Source organism: Protopterus annectens, chromosome 11.part0 (genome assembly GCF_019279795.1).
Source record: "Protopterus annectens isolate FY-2018-M chromosome 11.part0, PAN1.0, whole genome shotgun sequence".
In the NCBI taxonomy this organism is placed as follows: Eukaryota; Metazoa; Chordata; order Ceratodontiformes; family Protopteridae; genus Protopterus; species Protopterus annectens.
Window position 1 is genome coordinate 74,270,987 of NC_056745.1, and position 5,000 is coordinate 74,275,986.

The window sequence follows — 5,000 nt, forward strand, 5'->3', positions numbered from 1 at the left end:
GGAAAAAGGGCAAGAAAAATGCCCAAGGAAACAAACAATCTGATAAGCGATCAGAGGAGTATGAAAAGAGAAAGAAAAGGGATGAATGTTTTAAGTGCGGAAAAAAGGGACATTTAGCAAGGGATTGCAAGCGAAACAAGAAAGTAGCCATGGAAGATAAGGAGGGTGAGGACTGACTATATGATAATCAAGAATCACTAGAAGGGAATAACCAAGAAAAGACAAATGCAAATGTGATAGAGGGAGTAATGGATGTGATAGAAGAAATAGTGGAAGTGCAAGAAATCACAGATAGTGAAGAAAGTGAAATTTTTAGACTTAGCATTATTGAGCCTAGAGCTCTACTTAGCAGACACGAAACCGGAAGTTACACTTCTGGTAGAGGGGAGGGAAGTTAAATTCCTGTGTGACTCAGGGGCATCACGGACCCTGATACATCCTTCCAAACTACCAGACAATTCAGAATCATTTGATTACATATCAGTGAAAGCAGCTAATGGACAGCTGTATCGGGAGCCACTCTCCCATAACATAGCAATAACTGACCCTGTTTCAGGGATGACCCAGAAAAGCAAAATTGTTGTTTCTGCAAAATGCCCAGTAAACCTTTTGGGCAGAGATCTTATGCAGATATTTGGCATAGCAGTAGTTCCAACTATGCAGGGTATGGAAGCACAGCGACAAATGGATACTTTAGTGGTGTAACCAGAGGGCGAAACATTTTATTGGTACAACCAGGACTTGGTCACGACTGGTCCAGGGGCAGTAATCAAAGAGCTGATGAACGTAGCCATCAGTAAGTCCCCCTCAATTGACACTGATAAACAGCATTTGTTGCACTGTACTCTGTATTATTGTAGCACACCAGGACCTGATAAAGAATATGAGCAAGAACGGTTTAAAAAACATGCAAACAGATTAGTATTACGTAATCTGTACTGGGACACAGAAGGGAACAGTGTAGTTAGCTGTTCATTGCCCCAGGAATTCTTTGCACTCTATAAATCTAATCAAGTGAAATGGGCAGACCTAGGAGGAAAAAATCACAAAGTGGGAAAAACAGACGGAGTTAGAATTATCAGAACAGGGAGTACAGAAGCAGAAGTTAAATTGAATAACACAGACACACCCAGCTGTACACTTGCAGTCTAGCAAGGACAGCTGATTAGCACTCTTACTAGAAGAGGAAGAAAATGCCTTACGGAGCATACCAGAAACTCTCTGGTCAACAGGGAAATCAGATGTAGGACTAATTCGTACAGCAGGACCAGTTACTATCACGCCAAAATCAGCATTTAGACCACAAAAGAGACAGTATCCCTTAAGGAAAGATGCAGAAGTAGGAATCAAACCTATAATAGCAGCTTTACTTAAGGAAGGAGTACTGGTAGAATCTCCTGATTCACCATGTAACACACCCTTATTTCCTGTCAGGAAAGCAAACGGAGAATGGCGTATGGTCCAAGATTTACAAGCTGTAAATGACGCAGTAATACCTAGAGCACCTACGGTGCCAGATCCACACACCCTATTGAATGATTTGAAGCCTCAACAGAAGTATTTTTCTGTGGTAGATATTAGCAATGCATTCTTTTTGATACCGATACACCCTGACAGTCAACATTGGTTTGCATTCACATTTCATGGGAAAAGGTATACATACACATGACTATCACAGGGATATTGTGAAAGTCCAACAATATTCTCACAAGAGATGGCAAGCAACTTGGCGGGATTTAGCCCACCAAGAGGCAGTCAGATTTTACTTTATGTAGACGACATCCTGCTGGCAGCCCCCACCCACCAAGAATGCAGAGAAGATACCATAGCATTATTAGATTTTCTAGCCACTCAAGGACATAAAGTAAATAAAAACAAGTTGCAGCATTGGAGAAAGCAGGTTAAATACCTGGGATATGTAATATCCAAAGAAGGCAGAACATTAGATGAAGATAGGAAAATAGCAATTTTACAAGCACCCAAACCGACTACCAAAATAGCAATTTTACAAGCACCCAAACCGACTACCAAAAAGGAAATGATGTCCTTCCTAGGTACGACTAATTTCTGTCAGAGTTGCATTCCAAACTATGCCTTGGAGTCTGCTCCACTGACCAACTTGATATACAAGAAGCCTATGGCAGCACAAGATTTATTACAATGGACACCAGAAGCAGAATCAGCTTTCTGCAAACTAAAGCAATTGATAGCATCCTCATTAGTTTTAGGATTACCAAACTATCATATACGTTTTTTCCAAACTGTAGATTGTAAGCAAGGTTATATGACATCAGTGTTAACACAGCAACATGGGGACAAGCAATGCCCCATAGCTTACTATTCATCACAGCTGGACCCAGTGGCACGATCCCTGCCCCACTGTGTACAAGAAGTAGTCTCAGCTGCAATGGCAGTACAGGCTTCGGCCTCAATAGTTTTGTTCCACCCTCTCACATTGAGAGTGCCTCATGCAGTCGTGATTATTTTACTGTAAGAAAAAGTATCATATCTTTCTCCTGCTAGACATCTTTCCTGTATGACTATACTGTTGAGCCAACCTCATATGACAATTGAACAGTGTACAACTTTGAATCCGTCTACCTTGCTCCCGACTCCTGCGGATGGCACACCACACAGCTGCCTACAGGAGATTGAGCAAAATACACTGCCTAGAAAAGATCTAATGGATGTTCCCTTGGATGATGCTGAGGTGACATATTACATGGACGGCTCATGCAGAAGGGGTCCTACAGGGCAGAACCTAGTGGAGTATGCAGTAGTTTCTGATACTGAGATTTTAGAAGCAAAGTCTTTACCACACAACTTATCTGCACAAGCAGCAGAATTGATTGCCTTGACAAGGGCATGTACCTTGGCAAAGGGTAAATGTGTGAACATTTTTACTGACAGCCAGTATGCTTTTTCTACTGTACATGTTTTTGCACAACAGTGGAAGAATAGAGGAATGATAACATCTACTGGTAAACCAATTAATCATGTGCAGTTTATTTTAGATTTGTTAGAATCTATTCAGTTACCTCAGAAAGTAGCTATTTGTAAATGTGTAGCTCATACCAAGCAACAGGATAGGATTTCAAAATGTAATGCGAGAGCTGATACAGCTGCAAAGCAGGCAGCTTCAGCTTCAGAAATATTTCTTTTGAGTAAGGAATTACAACCTTCTGAGATTTTAGATTTAGAAATGTTGAAAACAATGCAGACACTTACTATGAAAGTAGAAAAACAGAAATGGATAAAACGAGGAGCAATTCTTGAGAAAGGGCTGTACATCTCCAAAGAAGGAAAACCGATATTGCCGTCTAATTTGTTTAGATATGCAGCTTTGTTGAATCATGGGCAGTGCCATGTCTCAACAGGGGGGATGGTACAGTTAGTGAATCGAGTGTTCACAGCATATGGATTTACAAACTACACAAAAAATTTTTGTGCGGCATGCCATATTTGTAACAAGCATCATGCACAAGGGGCATTGAAGCCTAAACAAGGGAGTTTCCCTGCACCACTGTACCCATTCCATACTATCTGTATGGATTTCATATAACTGAACAAATGCGAAAATAAGAAGTATTGTCTTGTCATTATAGATATGTTTTCCAATTGGGTGGAAGCTTTTCCGACCAAAAATTCAGATGCAGCTACTGTTGCAAAAGTCCTTGTTAAAGAAATTATTCCTAGATTTGGAATACCGGAAAAGATCTACAGTGACAATGGCACACACTCTGTAAATCAAACTATACAACAGTTGAGCCGATATTTCAGAATTTCCTTAAAGAACCATTGTGCATACCATCCACAATCCGCAGGACTAGTAAAAAGGCATAATGGGGTTTTGAAAAATAAACTTAGAAAGTTAATTAGTGAGACACAAAAGAATTGGGTGTACTGCTTGCCTCTGGCACTGTTGAGCATGAGAACTGTTCCGAATGCAAAGGGGTTAAATCCTTTTGAAAAATTATTTGGGAGGGCATACTATATACCTCAGTGGAAACCTCTCATGCCTGCAGACCAGGAGGCTGACAGTTCACTCACAAAATATATGAGATGACTTTTAAGTAATAAACAACTTTTGCAGTTAAATTCTGTTTCAGATAAAGAACAAACCAGACCATTGGAAGCAGCACTAGTCCCAGGCAGGTGGGTCTAGGTGAAAGTCATCAAAAAAAAGAATTGGACGTCACCGAAGAGGGAAGGGCCATACCAAATGCTGCTGTCAACACCCACTGCAGTCAAGATCGCAGAGCGAGTGTCCTGGATTCATCTGACACACTGTAAATTGGTTAAAAACTTTGAACTGGACAAAAAACTTGTTACTGTTACACAAGAACAAAATGACCAGATATGGAGCAAATAGGAATACAGAACAATCTCAGAAGTATTGCATGATCATTCTGTTAACTATACTGATAACATTAATCTTTTTGCTGTGGCCTTTCCTTTTTCCAGCCAGATGAGCTGAACTGAATAAACGAGATGCATTACTCATAGACTGGCATCCAAACTTTAACACTTACCAAGCAATTAAATATGTGTATGCTGAAACTTTTAATGTTTTGAATTGCTGGATTTGCACAGCTATACCAACAGCATACGGGGGATTGTTAATGACTGCTGTCCCCCTAGGGGTCAATGAGACCTGGGAAAATTTGATTTTTGATACTACAACTGTGAAATCACAAGACAAAATAGCATTGTACCTGCCTGCTACACAAAAGGGAATTGTATGTTTTTACAAAAATGATACTGTTCAGGTGGGTTGGAGCAATTGTAATGTGACTGTTCCTTACAAGTGTTATACCAAAGCTAATAATGCAGGTTATATTTGTGATACAAACTATGACTCATATTTTGAATCAATGCACAAAACAGTTGATGAAGTACAACATAATCCTGTTCTTTTTAAACAACTATCTATCATTGATAAGAAAATGTTTCATGCAGGGCAAGTATATATTAATACTAAAGTAGAGAATTGTTATTTT